Source organism: Larus michahellis, chromosome Z (genome assembly GCF_964199755.1).
Source record: "Larus michahellis chromosome Z, bLarMic1.1, whole genome shotgun sequence".
Classification (NCBI taxonomy): Eukaryota; Metazoa; Chordata; class Aves; order Charadriiformes; family Laridae; genus Larus; species Larus michahellis.
In genome coordinates, this window is record NC_133930.1 from 25300216 (window position 1) to 25321479 (window position 21264).

The 21264-nt window shown below is 43.5% G+C and overlaps 1 protein-coding gene across 5 annotated transcripts in view; it reads right to left on the minus strand.

Annotated features, from left to right (window-relative positions):
* Positions 1-899, minus strand: part of TENT2 (terminal nucleotidyltransferase 2) — a 48875-nt gene extending 47976 nt beyond the window's left edge. For 2 of the 5 annotated variants that reach the window (XM_074569409.1, XM_074569412.1), the window contains exon 1: positions 655-899. The gene's annotated coding sequence lies outside the window, so the exon portion shown is untranslated. Of the gene's footprint in view, positions 1-540 lie in introns of all 5 variants that reach the window. The other 3 variants (XM_074569410.1, XM_074569413.1, XM_074569411.1) reach the window with 2 other exon arrangements.
* Positions 900-21264: the final 20365 nt, after the last annotated feature.

The following is a 21264-nucleotide window of genomic DNA, read 5'->3' on the forward strand; positions in this document are numbered from 1 at the left end:
TGAACGATATTTACATGCAGTCTAAACTTCTCCATTTCTAGTGCAGACAGGCGATGTAACAACTGTTAACACGCCACATCCATCTCAAGCAGCCCAGGCACCCTCAACATCACACACAGTTGTACATAAGCTTTTTACGGATATAATCCACCAGTAACAGAACGGCGCGTTAGAATTCAAGATGGAGTTGTAAACGTAACGCGGTCGTTTTAGTCTCCGAAGCCGTAAACACCACGGAACAATGAAAGAATTCCCTTCTAAAAAACCAAACCAGTGTGGTAACACCGCCGCCCCACAGGAGCTATAACGGCATTCACCGTGACTTCCAGTAGATTAAATTTCCTGCCGGAAACCGACAGCCTCCCCCAAGAGTTTCACAATCGTTACAATTCAGGCACGCTTGTCCCAGCGGGCCCTTTTCCCAAACCAGCCTGTACTTTGGGGGGAAGCACGCCCGTAAATGCCGGTACACTTCCCGCGTAATCAAGCCCAAGCGCAGACGCCGCTCCCGCGGCTACCGGAGCCCCGCCAGGCCCCCACCTCAGCGCCTGGCGGCCCAGCGGCAGGCCGCTGGGGCCACTCTCCGTCCCGACCCCCAATCCCCGCCGCCTCCGGGGCAGGAGGGGCACCCCCACACGCCGCCGACAGACTCACGCCGGGCCGGGCCCGCGGGCGGCGCCGAGCAGCCCCTCCGGGCGGAAACGAAGATGAGCTCCTCCCGAGAGGTCCAGCTCTCTCACCCGGATGCAGATCCGCCGACAGGAAGTGACGATACGACAACACCTCACCGCCCTCGCCTTCCTCCTCCCTCCCTTTAGCGGCGCGGCCGTGGCGCCGGGGCCGCGCACCGGTGTCCGCCTCGCCGGCAGGCCGGCCTGGGCCGGGGACAGCTGCCCGCTGAGGTGAGGCACGGACGGCGCGCTGCGCGGCGGGGCGGGGTTGGGGCCACCCCCGCGTTGCTGCGCCGCTCTGTCAGGATGAGGAGGAACCAGCTCGGCCCTGTAAAAGCGGACACAGAAAGCCCGGCCTCACGGCCTGTCTCTTCTCTGTCCCCGGCTGTCATGGCTTGCCTGAGGAAGATCTGACGGCCGTTGTGTGCTGACGAAGGAGTAAAAGGCAGAGGGTACAGCTCACAGAGCTCCACTGACAACCGGTTCTGGTTGAGGCCAAAAGATAGAAATGACAATGCAGGTGTCTTGCTTTCTAAAGTCACTGGCCGATCATAATTGAACTACCGTTCAGAAGTGTGTCAAAAAGATAGTATTTGAATAAATAAGTTAGGATTTGGCCACCAGAGACTGGTGACAAACTCTCATATACACTCAGACAAACTCTGCTGGTGTATATGGAGTGAAGCTACAAAGGTAGTGACAAAGGAAGGTTCAGTCACAAAGAAATTTCCCTTAACAATTTTTGATTTGTGCCTTTTTAAAAACATTTATTTATTTGAAGTCTTAGCATATGGCTCGGGTTAAGGCATGGGTTTCAGTTCAGAGAGAGACAAAGCCTAGGGGTCTAGAGGAAGTGGGACTGCAAAGAAGCTGCCAAGGGAAGGTTTGGGCCGCAGAAGGTGGGTTCTGGGCAATTTTAGAACTAGGAGGGAGATGGTTCCTAGGGGTCTAGTTGTGGTAGGTTTGCAGAGGGGCTGCACAGGGATGGTTTGGGCTGCAGAAGAATTACTCTCAAAGACTTCAGTCAGGGCCATGTTCGGGTTTACCTGGGGTTAAGGCCCTGGGTGCATTTAGGGTGAAGAGACGACAGTTCCTAGGGGTTTAGGTGGTGTGGGGCTGCTGAAGGAAGGTGTGGGCTGCAGAAGGAATACTCTCAGGACATTTTTATCTGGGCCCCATTTGGGGCTGTCGGGTGTTAAAGCTCTATGCACTTCTAGCATTAAGGTTCAAAGACAGAGAAAACCTAGTGATCTAGATGAACTGGGGCTGAAAACAGGCTGCCAAGGGAAGGTGTGGGCTGCCAAACCAGTTCTCTCCTGAGAACTTTCTCATCTGTGCCATGGTTTGGGTTTTCTGGGTTTACAGGCTACCTGGCCAATGTAAGGGTTAGGATTAGAAGGGAGACAAAGCTGAAGGGTCCTGTTGTGGTGGGGCTGCAAAAGGGCTACCAAGGGCAGGTTTGTGCATCACAAAGAATTATCCCCTGAGAGCTTTTCCATCTTAGCTGTGGGTTGGGGTCTTTGGCTAAGGTCAGCCCATAGTTAAGATTAGGGGCAGGGTAAGGGATATGGTTTATAAATGTCACAAAGTCCTGGTGTGAGTTGTTCGTGGGGGGGGATGATAAGCATTTGAAATGGGAAGTATTGGGATGAAGAGTTCTGCCCTGTGAAGGAATTCAGTCCCAAGAGAGCTAAATCTGAGGATGAGTAGCATAATACATCTTTAGTTTCATGAGAATCTTACCAGTGCCCACTTATGCAGGACTTTGATTTTCAACTGTAACTCAGCCTTCTTTATATGCTATTGGTTTGGAATCAAAACTTAACTCTCCGGTTTCTGCTCAAGGCAGAAACTTAATGTCTTAACTGTTAATAATATGACTCCTGATAGCTGGAGTTCCCTCCCCATTTGGCCTGTTCAAATGGTGTTCTCCAGACCATTCGACCACCCTTCTCACCATAATCTATCCATTAACCAATAACATGTCATTCTTTGCAGTTTCTCACATTTGCTATGGGGCCTACAATAGATATAACGTAATACAATCAATATACCTGGTAGCAGGCAGTGTTTATAGCAGTGTATTAAGCACCAACATTTTTTCGTACAGCAAAAATAATAATAAAAAACATTTAGGAATGCATTTACCCAATTAAAGTAACTTCTGTTGCTTTGGTTTTCCTTGTCTTCTTTTCCTCTGCTCCTTGGCACAAGGCACCTTGATATTTTATGTTTGTCTTAATCTAGATACTAAATCTAACCATTTTTTTTGGCACAGACTGTTCACCCATAATTTTACCTGCATGCATTTGCCAAAATAGCTACACATTTCAGTGAGGCAACCTGAAATAACCTGACGTTTTACAAATAGCCATCAGCCTTCTGAGACAAATCTCTGTGCTTTGACATGCTGCGAGATCTTCTGTTTTTTTTCAGTATGTTCCTTCTTACATCCTGACCCTGACTGCGATCTTAGAAAGTTAACTGGGTTAGATTATCTTCTGTCAGAAAAGAACTACAAAGCCTTACTTCTGGTTTTAGTCATTCAAGCAAAGAATCAGACCGTTAGTCAAGAGATGCTCGACTGAAAAACCGCAACAAGGAATTTGAGAACTAGCACTAGACATTCCACAAGATCCCCCAAAATAGAATAGGATTAGTACCAGTCTTGTGTTACTGCCTCGAAAGAGAAATATTGCTTTAGAATAAAAAATGGTATATTTATTGTAACAGAACAGTTGGTAAACCTAATTTATTGGAACAACAACAAAGAAACTGAATGACCAATGAAAGAAATTTGTGACCTATAATAGAAGCAGAGGTTGTATTCAACCTCTAAAAGCTATAAACAATATTTAGTTCTGATAGATAGAAAAGAGAGTGGTTTCCAGAAGTCATTAGCAAAGAGCTCTCTGATAAACCAGCTGCAATCTCTCTCACAGAATGGAGGCAATTCTGCAACATTAAAGTTCCTGTTTGGTGCTATTTGCAATTTTCTGAAACTTTTAGATCTGAAGTGTTCCAGGTATAGTTGCTGCCTGAAGGTAAGTAGTGCTGGAAAGTTTGGTCAAAGCAGCTCAATGTTCAACAATTCAAGGAGAAAAAATACAGGAAAAAACCCTATTCTTCTATGGAAACCTTTGTCTAATCTTAAAAAGTCTATAGGCTCTTTTCTCTATCTCTTAGCACCATATGGGAACCAAGACAGGTGTATGTTCAGAATGTGCTTTACCATGGCAAACAGCCTTATGAAAGAGCATTTAATACTGTTGCTTTGAAAGTGTTACCTGATTAAGACTGATTAAAAACATGTACTCATGCTTTCTCTACTGGGAAATTACTTAACTTCCTGGAAACATGTTTCAGTTTCAAACCCAGCTGTAATATATGATCATTTATGATGTTGTTAGTCTTCCGGACCACATCTGAAGTAATGAAACTTGTATCACTACAGTGCTTCATTTTACGTATTTTATACTGAGCCCAAACATGGCAAGTGCATTAAAATAAGAAACGTAACTCCAATGAAATAAATGAAGCTATAACAAGGATTAATATGGTGCAGAATCCACAGTGAAGGCTGCAGCTTTTTAATCATGATGCCTACATGATTTGCTTTGCAGTTTGTTCAGAGACCAGGATATTCTGGGATTGAAGCCAAACCAGAGACTTGGGTCTAAAATAAATTTTACGTACCAGGCAAAAAGCATCTTTCCTCAGGAAAACAATACAAGATTTTAATAATAATACAAAGAACTTAAATTAGATGTATGTTAAGAAACAATATTAAACAGGCACAAATCAATTGCTGAAGGTTGCCAGGTGTCTGTGTAAATATCTACCACATTAAAGGCAATATTCAAGTTTAGCATGTAAATACTAAAGGAAAAATTAACAATGTTCTTAATTTAACAAATGCAGTATTTTTTTTCGTCCACTGTGCAGCATCCTAGTTCTGATGTTCAGCGTTCAGCCAGGTTCAGTGATGTTCATGTGTGCCTTTATATGCCTTCTGTAGGGCTTTTTCAGTGAGAAATCAGTTGATATATTTGGTAAGTACAATATGCTAATTTTTATATATGTATATGCGTATCATGTAATATACAGTACAGTATTTATGAAATGTAATTAGTGTATCATTGGCATTGATATGAAAATGTTAATTAACTATGCAAACATGTATATTGTACCTACAAATTCCAACTTAACATTATAAAATACAGATTTTATAAATCTACCGTGCTGATTTATATAAAAATATTTATTTACAGTTTTCTTTATTTTGCATGATCCAAAAACATGTCTACATATGAATGATCCCTGTATCTTTTTCAGATGAGTTGTTTGTACTAGGCCATTTTAGATTACTGTTGGAAATACACTATTTGTTTGGTTTTTATGAGAATTAAGGCTGTTGTGATAAATGGTTAATGCTGTGCACTGGTTAGATTAATGAGTATATTTGCTAGTAATTTCATTACGTCAGTGCTTTGGATTTGTAAATTTTGTAATTAAACTCCTTTAAATACATTTTTAAAGGAAGGTCTAAGTTCTGGATTTCCCTAAATTTTAATATTTCTCTTGTGTGTGACAAAAGACAAGTTTTAAAATAAATAAAGTAATGAATTTTGATTGAAAACAGTGGATGATGCCAATTAATTCTGCATAACTCTTCGAAACTGTTTTTTTCACTTAGTTTTGTTTTAATCCATTGTACTCTTGAGAGGATAGTCATATTCCCCAAGTCCTAAGCTAGTCAGTAAAGTTTTTGAACGGTTTGCCTGATATGTCAGTTCCTGGTGGTTAGGTATTTAAGAAGGAATTTGATTACTGTTACAAAGGTCTAGTAGATATTTCACTGTGGCCTGTTTTTTATCAGTGGCTGAGAAAAAATTAATTTAGAGTTAATGGATCTGGAGGCAATACCTACTTATTAACTTAACTCCGTGCGTATATTAACATCGCCAAACTGGGGTACAGACAGATGCAAACTTTTTTATCTGTGGAACTAGGCATTTTATAGAGACAGTGAGAATTACCTCTATTTTATACTTTACTAGATTAAGCATGCACTTAGAAATTACGAGGTCTCAATGAGCATATTGAGATTTGAACAAGGGAAGTCCTCCTATGAATTAATGAATAAAACATAACTTGCTACCTGCTGTCTGTTTTCCTAACATTTCCTATGTGCTCTGCCACAGGTTGAGTAGGGAGCGAGAGCTAGCTGTTGGTGGTCAACTTAAATTCTGTTGTATTCCACTTCTTCACTGCCTTCTTCAGGTTTTTATGTCTGATTTTGATTGCTTACTTGTTTGTGGAAAATGCATCTGAACGCCCAGTTTATTTGATTCCCATGTCTTCCCATGTTTAAGAACTAAATTTTGTCAGTTGGATATAAATGATGACAGTATTTTATGGGGAAAAAACTTTATGTAGTGGTTTTTCTGGCAAAGATGTGTGCCTATCTCATATCCCCCCAGAGCAGATTATTAAAGATAGTACTATTCTGGGTATTACAAGTCTCCTTACACAAAAGCTGTTGTAAAGTTTGCCCAATTTCAAATACACTTGGCAGAATGAGGACCATTTTCATGTACCATAAAAGCTTTGAAATAAAATGCGTTCAAGAGTTTTTACTCAAGAAATCAGAACATCTTTTTAGCAACTTTAAAGATTACCTTAAACCTTACAATATGTGTAAATGTGTTTTCTTCAGACCCCTTCTACAAAGCCTTTCAATAGGAATAACTAAAAGCATAGTTTTTACTTAGCATTTAAGTAAAGCAGCCTATGAAGAGTTGGACCTATGTACTTTGGCTCTGAAAACCCAGGTCCCTCTCTCTGAAGTTGCTAGCATTTATGTTACTAGTAAGCTATAAAAGTGACTTTCATTTTAAAATGCAGGCAGCCAAGAGATGGACACGTATCTGGGTGCCCATAAACACTTGCTGAAGTCTGTTACAGAAGGCTAATCAAAAGTTATAGGTTCAAAATTGGAACAATTCTGTCTAACGCAGCAGTAATCCACAGCATTGCTTTTATTCACAACTAGCATTTTTCCAGATGCATGTGGTATATGTTCTTTAATGAGTTGTAATTCAAATAAACTAATTTTTTTCCCATTTTCAATTTGCAGACGTGTTCCTTCTTGCCTTCAGTTTTAATCTGGCATTTGTCAGGCCAGATGATAGATAGTTTTTCAGCCAGTGTCATAGGGGAAATGAAACAGGGCTCCAAAGGGAAGCTGACAGCACCTTATCTACGAAGAGGCTACCACATATCCATAATACATTACACCAGCTCTAGGCAAGTTCAGTCTTTGTTGTGAGCTCTGTATTAGTGCAGTTTCTTCTGAATAATTTCTAATGTTGCTATGCAAACTCGGTTAGTATTAGGAGCCCTAGAAATGTCAAGTTTCAAAATAATCCTTCTATTGGTAAAAGTATTTGGTGTGAACTACTATATTAAAGCGACACTGAAGCTGAGCTTTTGAAATCACAAAAGGCAGGAAATGCAGAGTTAAGGTTGCCATAGAAACCTTAACTCTACACCTTTAGGTAGGTAGTGTGCTATGGTTCTAATTACTTCCTCTTCATACAACTCTGTATAGGTGTCTTCCTTTTATTATGCGAATTCTAATTCTATTGAATGCTATTTATAATACATATTAATTGCACTGGCTACTTAGCAAACATGAGGAATCAGTCATTAGCTATGGCTGACTGTGTCTTGCACTCTAATATTAAGGTGACTGTATGATGTGTATCTAGAAAAGAATATTATGGCTAACTTACTGGCTAAGGTATTAAAAAGTGCTTTGTCTGAGTAGGAATTGCACAGTATGGCCATCACATTACAGGGTATCATCACCAGAAGAGCAAAATCTTAGAAAACACAGGCAATTTGCAGGAGGTAAACTGAAAATGGTACTTCCCGGAAGTTTAACCAGGATGATGGTACGCTTCTTCAGCAAAGCATGAAAATATGGCATTAATGCTTTATAAATGTGCATTGTTCTCTCCAGTACTGCCTCTTGTACTTCAGAGGACATAGGTTTTGCTCCTTCTCCTCCAGCTTCTTCCCAACAGCTTGGTGAGCACTCTGAAGCCTCTTCAAAGTTTGCATTAGGCTACAAACCCAAAAAATCTCCAACCCAATTCAGAATTCCTGTATCTGCCTGCTAGTGAGGCAGATGTATTTGAAGTTTTGTCTTCTTTAAGTTAGCCATTGGCTTGATTGATATGCAAGGAACATTGTTGACATGTTGAACGTTAGGAACCTCAAGCCGAGAAACCTGGCAGCAAGCGAACATCTTTAGTATGGTATCTTGAAAGGTGTTGCAAATTATATGGTACGTTGCCCAGAAAAAGTCCTCTCTCCATGACTGCAATTCATATGATGTCCAGGAGAATCTGTTTCAGGAGAGGGCACACTTGCAACTAAAATTTCCAGTACATTCAAGTACAAGGATAGATACTGTGTTAACATGCTGGATCTGAAAATCAGATTTGGCCTTCCAGCTCAGATTTATTTTTTTTTTTTCAGTTTCTCAAAGTGTGAGTTGTGCTCTTCATGGTGCTCCCCATAAGGCAAAACCATAGATTTACACAAGAAGGCTTCCTAGGGTTTACATAGTTCCTACGAAGTCAGTGAATCCACTGACAAAATTTAACAAGCTAAGCACAGTAGAAAGCAGGATGGGGAGGGGTTCATCCCTATGGCATTTCTCCGGGTACTGCAGCCTGGTTTAACTTTCAGACTGCAGTTACTTGTCAGTTGATGTGTGACGGATATGGCTAAGAATAATATCAATACCAATGAGATTTAAGACAAAAAGGTAAATACTTAGTAAAAGTGGTTCAACCTGCTCTGTCCTGGTGGTTTGCACTGATTTTGAGCACTTGTGACTGAGATGATAATGGACAAACAAGGGCCTAAATGTCAGGCTGTATGCAGGCCCAGGAGGAGGCATGCCTCTGCCTTTGAAGCTACTTCTGGTCACCAGATGTGGTGTTCCTCAGGGCTCAACTGTAGAGCCAGTTCTGTTCAACAATCTGTTTGCAGGAGTTGAATGCACCATTGGCACATTTGCTGATGATACCAAACTGGGAGGTGCTGTTGATTCTCTAGGAAGAAGAGACCTTGCAGACGGATCTAGACAGATTGGAGCATTGGGCAATGATTAATGGGATGAAATCTAACAAGTCCAAATGCCACATCCTGCACTGAGGATGGAGTCATGCTGGTCACAAGTATAACTTGGGAGAGGAGCAGCTGTAGAGCGGCCCTGCAGAGAGGGATCTGGGGGTGCTGGCTGGCAGCAGCTCAAGAGGAGTCAGCAGTGGGCCCTGGCAGCCAAGAGGTCAAACCATGTCCTGTGGTGCATCAAACACAACATCACCAGCTGGTCAGGAGAGGTGATTATTGCACTGTATTCAGCATTGGTGTGGCATCACCTGCAGTACTGTGTGCAGTTCTGGCACCCACCATTTAAGAACGATGTGAAGGTCATTGAATCTGTCCAGAGGAGGGCAACAAAGCTGGTAAAAGTGCCAGAAAGCATGTCCTATGACAAGTGCTTAAGGACTTTAGGCTTGTCTAGTTTGGAGAAAACTAGAGGCTGAGGGGTGACTTTGTTGCTCTCTACGGCTTCCTGAGGAGAAGAAGGGGAGAAGGAGGTGCTGATCTATTCTCCTTGGGATCCAGTGACAGGACACATGGGAATGGTTCAAAGCTGCACCAGGGGAGGTTTAGATTGGATACCTGGAAGCACTTCTCTACTGAGAGGGTGGTCAGGCTTCCTAGAGAGGTGGTCGATGCCCCAAGCCTGTCAGTGTTTAAGAGGCATTTGGGCAATGCCCTTAACAGTATGTTTTAACTTTGTGGTCACCCCTGAAGTGGCCAGGCACTTGGGCTGTATGGTCGTTGTAGGTCGTTTCCAATTGAAATAGTCTGTTCTGTTCTAACTGCAGGACACTGTGCAGTCTCTGAGCATCTATGCCCTGTTCTGTCCTGCCAGGAGGCCACAACCAAAGGAGGAGGAAGTTGAATGGGACCGCACTGAAGGCTGCATTGGCTGCCCTACCCAACCGATGAGCTATGAGTCTGACCAACAGAAGACAAGCCAGACTAGCTGAAAGGGCAGGATAAGGTATTTGGCCCCATCAGGAGGAGAGGGGAAATGCTTTTTTCTTTTTTGCGTGTTTGAAAGCAATGTGAGGGTGGCACTGTCCTGGCAGCTGGTGGCGCACCGACACAGGGCTATTACAGAGCTCGTTAAGGTCATTAAATGAACAGTATCAAGAGTGTAAAAGTACACTGAAAAGACAAAGGGAATCATAAAACAGAAGAAAATGGGAACAGAGATGGAGCAGAAAGGTAACATCCCAGTCTGATTTCTCTATTTCACTGATTTGTGAGAAGAAAAACCTCAACCCTTATACACAAATCTTAGACATCGAAAAAACTATGCCAGACTATGCCAACAGAATTCAAATATAAAGCCAAATATTCAGGGTTTGGAAATGACAAGAATGAGATTGCTTCTGTAATTCTAATTCAGCTGCTTTGTGTGCATGCATTATGCTCACTCCATGTATCCTTCAGTCTGCTGAAAGAGAACTCCTATTAACAATCCTAACAGCTAGTATTCACAAAATCTTGAGTCTCCCAGAAGATGGAGAGCACTCCTGCCAACTTTAAAGTCATCCCTCAGCTAGAATTACACAGGTATCATAGTAACAAGGACTTAGGTTCCCCTGAGCAGAATTCAGCTGCTACAACTATAAAATTATCCTCTCTTTCATTTCATTTCTCTTCCTTTTCCACTTAAAACCTACTTCTGTGGCTCTTCTTAGAGCGTTTACAGTACAAGCCTTTTCTTCTGGGCAGGTAGAGACTCAGTTTCCCCTAGGAAATGCGTACATTCCAAGCAATGCAATGCACAAGGCTTCTTAGAGGGAGGTTTTCCTTCACTGCAGATCGTCTTCCAAGCAGATCCATCCATCCTAGTCATTCAATAAGGCTGGAATTCTGTACAAAAAGGAAATTACAAAGTTTGCCTGTACATCCTCATTTGTAGAATTTCTCTGAATATCCTTCAAACACCTGAACCATAAAAGACTGATCCCACCCTGTGGCATCATATGGTCCACGTGGCCCACCGGCAGGACGGAGGCATGTTGTTACTTGACTCTTCAGAATAACTAGTACGATTTACAGTTTACCACCATTACACCGGCAGCACAGGACAGGGCTGAAATGCCGATGGAGCCTGTGGGTTTCACTGCTGTGTTCTGACAGCAGAGGAATGACACACTGGGTCCTTTACCTGCATCGGGAGGAAATGGCTGCCCTGCTGAGCAGACTGTCCATCCAGTTTCACCCATGCAGCCATAAATCAGGCTTTAAATATGTCGATAAACTAATAGATTCGGGGGTGGGGGGGAGAAATATTAAATTTTACTTAACATTGAATAAACAATTATAGCCCAATTACAGCCTAAAAACTGTTATAAGGGAAAAAGAATTAAAAATTAGGCTTTAACAAACAGTACTTTGAAGGAGGAGAAACACTTTGGAGGAAAACTCAGATTTTAAAACCCATACACATTAGTTAATCTAGTATAGAACTCCATTAAATACCACTGACTGGTCCGTGTCAATACAAACAAACTTCTGCAAAGTCAACATACAAATATTTACTAATGTATTAGTTGTTGATTTTATGAAAGGTTGGAACATGACTGCTGGACATAAAAAGGAAAATTCAAATTATTTTCTTGGTTTCAGCTTCTCTATCTTACAGGGAGATTTGATACTTCCATAATGTAACTATTGCAGATGCTGGGTAATTACAAGGTAAAAGGATGACTATAAGTGTTCAGGCTTGCATGCTGTCTCTTCTCCTTCTTTCTTTTTTGAGACAGAATAAGGGGTGGGTGGACTGCTGGTCTCTTCTAGTGTGCTATCTGTTATGCTCTTAATCTGTACTGTTCAGTGGCTCTTTCAACAAAGATTGCACCAGGACTTCTGCTGTTACAAGTTGATGATTTCCTTCATTTAGATTTGATTGATAGAGCTTCTGTTTCGACCACTGATACCATTGCAAGCTGGACTGTATCTACAGACGAGATTTCAGATACAGGAGTTTCATCTAGATCTTTTTTTTAATAACTCTGAAAATGGGACAGACAGATTTTAATGGCCAGACAACTTAGCCCTATATAAATCTTTCGGAGTCATCTGTAAAGAAAATTTGTTAATAATGAGCAATTAAAAAATGGCTGAAAAGGCAGATCCAGTTAATAATACTTTGTTTCCAGCTATCAAATTACAGGCTCAGAGAAAGCCTTATCTTTTAAAAATTCTTTTCATTACATTAAAATTACAAATTTGACAGCAGATCTGAGCAACCTCCATGGAGCTCTTGAGTTGGCAAGGCAGTGCACAGATGCAAGCTGACACAAGGACCATGCAAGAAGTGACTAAGACTGGCACCTGCTTCAGGAGCCCTTCGTGTTGGTAAGGCACATGACTGCCAGCATGTGAGCAGAACAAGGGAGAAGACAGCTATTATCTGTAGTCACAAGAGTCCAAGTACAAGGGATCCTCCATGTGATAGATCAGTGAAGATAGCTTAATTTATTAGAAAGGGAAGGATAGAAAGTTGATTCCTGCCCTCAGGCTACAAAATTGACTTTAAATCTGGCTTGCATTTCAAGTGTTGTAGTGATTAACATGGAGTCATGAGAAAAAAATCACAACCGGAACTTCCTATAGTTAAAAATTACTGTTAAGAGAAAGCACCTGGGCAAACTGTAAAATGGGGATTTTAGGGCATTAGTTGAGCACTAACCATATTTGAATCCTAGTATTCCTTAGCAGAGTAGATTACTTGTAGTAGAATCTTAGGGCAGCATGAAGAAAATACCAGCTAGAAACAAATACCTGCTAGGTTTCACTATTCCCTGATGAGACCTTGCTATGTATCAGTGGAGAGAAAAGCTCAACAGCGCTAGGGAGGATTTTATAAAAGAAGGATCTTCTTTTCACTTTTCTTGCTAGCAAACAGGGTTAGAAGTTGACGTCTCCCCACAGAGATGCTGTTTCTTCACAGTATCAACACAGTCTCCCTTATTGACCACTAATTACAGCTGCATTCCTTCAGGGGACCAAATGCATGGTTCTGTGCCCAGTCCTGTCCCAGTAGAGATCCTGTTGGGAATTGCTCCCTCCCTGTCTGCACACCCAGGTTTCCTAATGAAAACCAGAGCAGCTGGGGGAAAGAGGGAAATGTTGCTTCCCAACAGGTATCTGGGCTGTGGCCAGGGAACATGTCTGCTTCCTAGTGAGATCCAGGAAGTTCTCTCCAATCCCTGAGTTTAGATATATCCAATGGCCATCTGAAGCACCTCCATGGAGCCTCTGAAAGAAAGCTATTTCAGAAACACTAATTTCCCCATACCACCTGTTCAGTGAATGTATATTTCTGTAGAGCAGAAGCCTAACTTAACTCCATGTTGTGAACTTTGTCCATGGCAAGGTTACCTTTTGCACATCACCATGAGAGAGAATCTAGAGAAATAAACTTCCCTGAGTTTATATAAACTTACAAAAACATTCAAAAAACCTATCAACTAAAACTAACAAACCAACCTATACACTTGTTACCTTGCCAGATTTGAGAAAGGTTCCAAAATTTTTTATTATTGCAAATGCCACAGAACCCTACACTAACCTTTGCCTATTTTTCTCTTATATTTAATCAGATATCCCAGCGATGATATCTTAAGCTAATAATAAAACAGGCCCTTCAAAATATGCGGTTCAAAATATATGCGGTTCTACTGCTCTATTCAACGTTAACTAAACAAGATAGAGACAGTGAATGCACATCCCTTAATGTACTGCATTTTGTGCAGATAATGCACCACTCGACTGGTGGTTATGGCATACTTCTCTTTCTGAGTCTATATCCAGAATTTTTCACAATGAACACAAAGGATGAACTAAAATAAAACATTTGGCCTGTATACCTTTCGATACTAATTTCCTGGTACCCATAATAGATGTTTCTTTGTGGTGAGATTAAATGGGTCTAAACTTCAACACAATCCAGATGGTTTACTGTATTAATAAAATTTAAGAAAAACAACAAAGAAATAATACAAGCAATGCATGCCATCAGCTAGGAAACACATTTAAAGAGAAGTACTGTGTCTGACTTGACAGGCCATTAGTCTGGGCCTCAGAACACAAGGGCCATATTAGACCTGCTGGTTTCTGATGACCTTGGACAGGGTTATTCATTCTGTGATTTTTTTTTCCCTGGCTATCTGTTACATAGCATAGTGATACTTAGTCTAAACATCTGAAATTTCTTAACCTCTAGCAAAGAGCCACATCTAAGACATATTATTAAAAAAAGTAACTGAATTATGCCATGATTTGTATTTGGAAGCAAATATGCTATTTCTGCTTTCTTCTTAGTTTTCATGGGGTATTAGTAAGGATTACAGAAAACATCAAGTTTTATCATTTATTTTTTTTTATCTAACCCACGATATGCTGGCTGACATCTTGAAGCTGAGAATTTTTGTGGTTTTTTTACTTCTCTTCTCCTGCCTAATAAATATTAGAAAATACATGTATTTTTTCTTCACAAAAGAAACTGGTGCACCTCTGTGCTTCCATAATAACCCACTTATTGAAAACCTATCCCACTTAAGTCAGTACCAAAATTTCAGTTTAACAGGCTAGTATTCTCCTTAAGACTTTACTGCTCTGCAGGGAGCAAAAAGATAAAAAGCTGTCAAAGACTTTGAGTTTCAGAAAACTATGGCATTTGTTTAAATATAAAATGAATTGAATCAGCTTTTTCTTATAAAGTTATACCAATTTTTGTATGAAAAAAATATCCAAGCTTGTTGATAACTGGTTTGGTTACTTTAAAATTTAGTTTGAAGAATTGTGTTACCTCAGCACGGTTTTTCTCTTGTAGGACACTGTCCTTCATGCTGTCACTTCAGGCCATAAGAAATAGCCGCAGGGGAAGAAAGTATAAATATGGTCCAATTCACCATGACTGAAAACCATGCTCATAATCTTAATCATCTCCTGCTGAAAGACTTGAGGGTGGTGGGAAAAATGGGACTGGAAGAGGAGAAAAATATTTTAAGTGATACTTCAAGGTGAAGAGCAATTACAACCAACTGCAAAACTGGTAATCTCCTCCCACATTGTAGTGCTGGAGTTATTTTCTGGCCCTCCTGCTGAGTACTAAAGGATATATCAGAGGTTCTTTTTGTGTCCTTCCCTGCTCCTTCCTATCAGCCATTGCAAGGTTGCTTACAACTTTGTAATTCATCCATGAGCTGCTTTTTCCATTAACACACTGAACAACCAGCTGAGCAGACATGTATCTAGTTTCTATCTTTTATTCTTTTCTTTCTCTTTTGACAGTGGACAGTGGAAGTTGCTATTTTCTTTTTTATATGGAATTGGCAGCCTGTCCTTGTTTCCTGTCATAAGCAGGAAAATAGATGCCTCTAACTCTTTGCCAAATGCAAACCCTTTTCTTTCTCCAAGGACAAATCATTTGAAAAGGACTACCTGGAGTTTTCACAATTATTAAGACACTTCTTATATATAGAATGCAGCAATACTCCAACTTTATAGGCCTCCTTTACTGCAAGAATGTTCACCCACTCCTCTGGTATTTATATATGGTCTCCGTCTTCTGCCCTTGCCCAGGGTTTTTTCTCTTGCCATGTAGATCTGCTTTCTACCACAGCTGCATGCACTTCACTGCGCTCCTCTCAATGTAACTCTGTCACCTTTTCTCTCCCCAACATCCTCAAAACAGCAAAGCGCTCATACACAAAACTTTGCATAAAGTCTATCCTGACTCTATTCAGTTCAAAACCCGTGCTACCCACCTCAGTTTCCAGCAGATGATCAGCTTCTTGTACACCTAGTAACAAACACTTTCCTTGCCCCCACTAAAACCCTGTCTATTCCAGCTGACTCTCAAGCCTCCTTCATTCTACTCACAACCTTCTCTGCTCACAGTACCAAGTTACTCCACATGAATTAGGGTTTCATCTCTTTTCTTTTGTATCAAAATTTTCAGGTGTCTTTGTTGCATCATACTTAAAAATTACAGCTTCACTAATTTATAATTTCCTTTCCATGCAGGCTACCTGTGGTTACCTAGGCATGGCTGGAACAAACTTTCTGCTATCAGCAAATGCTAGTCACAGAAGATAAGAAAGGGAAAAAAAGCTAAGAAACTTCAAATGATGTGGCTGTAGAGTCAACATGACGACTGAGAAGACCATCACCTCAGAGTTCCTGCCATGCTAAGGCAGGAGTTGGAGGCTGGTAATTAGTAGTGTACTCTGGGGTCAATACTGGATCCAATATTTTTCAACATCTCCATTAACTAATTGGATGATGGGGCAGAGTGTACCCTCAGCAAGTTTGCTGATGACACAAAACTGGGAGGAGTGGCTGATATGCCCTGGGCATCATGCTATCATCCAAAGGAACTTCAGCAGGATGGACAAATGGACTGAAAGGAAAATCACCAAGTTCAATTAATGAAATCGAAAAGTCCTGCACCTGGAGGGGAACAAGCCCATGCACCAGTACATGCTGGGGGTTGACTAACTGGAAAGGAGCTTTGCAGAAAAGGATGTGGGGGTCCTGATGGACCCTCAATGGAAAATGAGCCAGTAGTATGCCTTGGTGGCCAAGAAGGCCAACAGTCTCCTGGACTGCGTTAGGAGAAATGTTGTCAAATGGTCAAGAGAGGAGAGAGCTGGAGCTGCTCAGCCTGGAGAAGGGAAGGCTCAGGAAGGATCCCATCAAACTGTAAAAATGTCTGGAAGGAAAGTGTAAAGAAGATGGAGCCAGGCTCTTTCCACTGCTGCCCAGTGACAAGAGGCAACGGGCACAAACAGAAACACAGGAGGTTCCTCCTGAATATCAGGATACACTTTTTTACTGTCAGGGTGATGGAGCAATGGCAGGAGTTTCCCAGAGCGCTGGTGGAGTCTCTATCCCAGAACAATATCTTCAAAAGGAAGGAGATCTTCAAAAGCCACCTGGATATGGTCCTGGACAACCAGCTATAGGTGGCCCTGCTTGACAGAAAGCAAAAGGGGATAATGTCTTGGAGTGTGCCATGAACTTCTTTAACATAAATGCTGCAACACAGCCCCTTTCACTCAGCTCTAAACACCTCCCCCTTCAAAGCACCGGGGCAGGATTGCCCAACCCCCTTTGCCATCAGCCAGGCCACCTGTCCTGAAGACCTGCAAGTCTGGTGCCATGGACAGGGGCCATGCTGACAGCCCTGTCCCCACTGGGGCCTCCTGCCAGCACCTCCACACCTAAACGGCCCTTGCCATCCTTCCATCAAAACTCTCCGAGCCTTTCTCTGGCACTTCTCTACATGCAGGAGGTTTGCACAAGATGACCTCCAGAGGTCCTTTTCAAGCTCTGGGGCTTTCCCATGGCAGGCAAGGGGTGAGTCCTTCTTCCCTGACAGCCCCTGGAGGAGCCTAGTCAGGGTGCTCCCTTGGCACTGGTGAGCCCACCAGGGTTCCCCACCTGCATTACGGGCTGCCCATTGCCAGGCTGGGAGGAAGCCCCAGTGAACCCTGTGATGTCACTGGGGGCATCTGAGACAGCCCCAGCTTCTCTCCTCTTTAGCAGCCTTAGTCTCTATCCAGACACTTTTGGCCCAGGGCTTCTGTGAGTGCATACACATAGTGTGCAAGCTCCATCAGGAACATGGACCTCTGCTTGGAGTGCTGACTTTGTGCAGAGCCTTGGCTGGCAGGGGTGCTGCGGGTCCCACACAGCATCTGTCCCAGGGCTCTGGGCTTGAGAAGGTTGCAAGGGCTCTTGGCACCACTGAAGGCTCCCAGCTGGTTCCACCACCTTCCCTGACCACCTCCTGCAGGTACTCTTGTGCTAGCTCGAGTCATGCCGGCTGTCTGGGGGGAGCGGAGGGGATGGAGGGTCTTGGACTGTGGGCAGTGTCCCTGGGGGAAGCCAAGGGGGATAGGGAGGTGGGGAGGGCGGCCCTTGGGGCTGGTTGTCCCATGGTGCTGCTCCTGCTGCCGCTTTTCAGAGCCTTCGGGAGGTCTTTGCCTCCCCTCTCCCACCACTTTCTGGGGCTTTCTTTGCTATTCTGTTCCTAGCGCCAGGAAAGCTCAGGCACTTTGAACATCTGTCTTGGCAGGACGTGGCGTTGGGTGCTGAGGAGCCTCTGGAGCAGATCAGCTCTACTGCCACAGCAGCCATCAGCCAGCTGCAGTGGTCAGGGTGGTGGGAGGCAGTGGCAGACGACTTGTACTCCATCTGCCTGGGCAAGATCGACAACGCAGCCTGCATCGACATGTGCTTCCAGACCTTCTGTTTTGGCTGCATCTATGGCTGGGCTGCCGCAGGAGCTGTGTGCCCCCTCTGCAGGCACCCTCTGATCCTGCATATGGTGAGGGCAGATGATTACTACCACGAATACGTGGTCGGTTCATCCACCCACTGGCAGCGGACCCCAGCCAGGGAGAGGGTGCGCAGCAGATCCCCATAGTGGCACTACCACCTGTGCCCAAGGCCCAACAGCAATGACCCCACAGCTGGGAGACGGGGGCCTGTGGGGAGGGACCAAGGGGCACGGGGGGATGCAGCTCCAAGGATCTCCAATGCCTCTGCCCAGCAGGCTGCAGGGGAGCGCCCAGGCAGCTCAGTGGATGGACCTGTCCTCCGCTTTGACATGATGGCGCTAAGAGCATGGCTGATGGCCTTCATGGACATTGAATAAAGATCCAGAAGTTCTTCAAAGTGTATGTCTTTCAAAATCAAAGCACAAGCCATTGCAGGCCGTGCATTCCAGCAGGGTCTCAACAGTGTAGGAAAGCAAAAGGGAACAATGTCTTGGAGTGTGCCATGAACTTCTTTAACATAAATGCTGCAACACAGCCCCTTTCACTCAGCTCTAAACACCTCCCCCTTCAAAGCACCGGGGCAGGATTGCCCAACCCCCTTTGCCATCAGCCAGGCCACCTGTCCTGAAGACCTGCAAGTCTGGTGCCATGGACAGGGGCCATGCTGACAGCCCTGTCCCCACTGGGGCCTCCTGCCAGCACCTCCACACCTAAACGGCCCTTGTTATCCTCCCATCACAGCCCTCCGAGCCTTTCTCTGACACTTCTCTATAACAGCAGCCTGACTCCTCCAGGCTCCCCTATGAGGGCATTGCTCTTCTCTTCTGGGGACAGCCTGCCTGCTTCCCAAAAGCCATTGCAGAGGAATGCGGCCCGTCTATTGATTTGTACACCTTGGCTTAGTCTCAGTCAGGAAAGCAAAGCTCCAAATCCTAGGCATCCTGGGATTTCAGCAGCCATCAAGACGCAGACTGCCATGCGAGCAAAGAACGCTTCTGCCACAGGCTGAAATCTGCTACTTCCTCAGCATCCAGCAGGACCCATCCCAGTCTCCCACCTTTGAGCCTTCCCCCAGGAACACTGGCATGAGTCTTGCACATTTCTACAGGGCCCTGAACAATGGCTCAATGTCCAAATAGAAACTAGTAATATGTCATGTCCTTCATGCATCCATACATAATATCTTCATTGATGACATGGACAGTGGGATTGACTGTGCCCTCAGCATGTTTGCAGATGGCACCAAGCTGAGTGATGCAGTTGGTTCACTGGTGGGAAGGGATGCCTTCCAGAGGGACCCTGACAGGCCTGAGCAGTGGGGCCCTGCAAACCTCATGAAGTTCTACAAGGCCAAGTGCAAGGTTCTGCACCTATGTCGGGGCAATCCCCAATATCAGTACATACTGGGTGGTGAATGGGTTGAGAGGAGCCCTGCAGAGCGGGAGTCAGAGGATACTGGTGGCTAAAGAAATGGATACAAGCCAACAACATGCACTCGCAGCCCAGAAAGCCAACCGTATCCTCGGCTGCAGAAGCATGGCCAGCAGGTCAAGGGAGGTGACTCTCCACTTCTACTCTACTCTCATGAGACCCCACCTGGAGCATTGCATCTAGCTCTGGGGTCTTCAGTACACGACAGGGATCTATTGAAGCAGGTCCAGAGGAGGGCCACAAAAACTACCAGAGGGCTGTAAGACTCATCTCAGTCTCTCGCTTTTGAGCCAGCACCCAGAAACCCTGGCATGAGCTTTACACAGTTACACAAGCCTCAGAACTGCATCACAACTTTTGGGCACCCTCAAGAACATCTCCCATAAGAGGAATGTCTGAGAGAGCTGGGATTTCTTCCTGAGTCCCTTCATCTAGACCACAGAATCACACAATCACAATATGTTTGGGGTTGGGAGGGACATCTGGATGTCACCTTGTCCATCCCTCATGCTCAGGATCTTATCAATGTTTATCAATATCTGGTGGGAGGGATTAAGGAAGACAGAGACAGGCTTTTTGCAGTGGTATTTGGTAACTAGACTAGAGGCAATGGGCACAAATTGAAATACAGGAAATTCTATTTAAAGATAGGAAGAAACATTTTCACGGTGAGGGTGGTCACGCTATTCTGTGATTTCTGAAAATGTCTGGCAGCTGCTTATGCCTATTTGTATGCAAAATTCATACACAACTCAAATTTCTGTAAAATATTTTAATCTTTGGTCATAATTATTTAATTTTTGATTATGCTAGCCTTCCTTTTAAGCTGAAATAAAAGGAAAAAGAGAGGGCATTAGTGTGCATTAGGTATCTTTTTGACATCTCTGCCTGCTGACTGATCCTGCATCCCACTTCTATTTCTACTGTGCTGTGTTGATCATCAGGAGAAAGGAAGGATCCTGCTTAAAAGGTAATGTACAGAGCAAAACATAGGAAGAAGTGAGAGACGACGCTTTTATTTTACCTTATATTTACTTTCTCAATCACACCTTAAAAGTGTCAGGAACAGATTAGCAACATTCTGGAAGGAAGAAATAGTCTAGCCATGTCTTCCAACCTTTTGCTGTAGGGGGAGGATTTTATGAGTTTTTGTCTCTGCCCTGGTACTGGGGAGAGGAGCCACTAATATTTTTTCTGTGGAATAATCCTTCAGGTACTTTTTCCTCAACTGCATTTTTTCGTTGAACTTGGAACATACGAATCTATTTGCTAAGTGACCCTGAAAAAATATATTGAACAAAGATCTCAGCAATACGTATAACATGACCACATAAGCTGCTGACACACATCCTTCTCATGCACGAGATTTCTTCAATGTCCCCCACAACACAGATGCTGAGAAGCTGTATTTTGTGTACTGGCAGCTCCAAGCCTTGGTGCCTGTCACAAGGAGCACGTGCTCATTTGGTGATCTGACTCCTACCATGGGAGAAAAGCTGCAGCACTGCATAGCAATGGGGCAATGTGTGCAGTACAGCATGGTCTTACATCCCCTTATTGCAGCTGTGTCCTTCCCCCTGCGACATACCTGACGCTAGGATTGTATGCAGCTGGAAGGAAAAGATTGATTGTCTGTAACTTAGTTACCTCAATGGTATAAAGTACGTAGAGTTTTCTCCGCTTTCCTAGGTAAAGGTAAG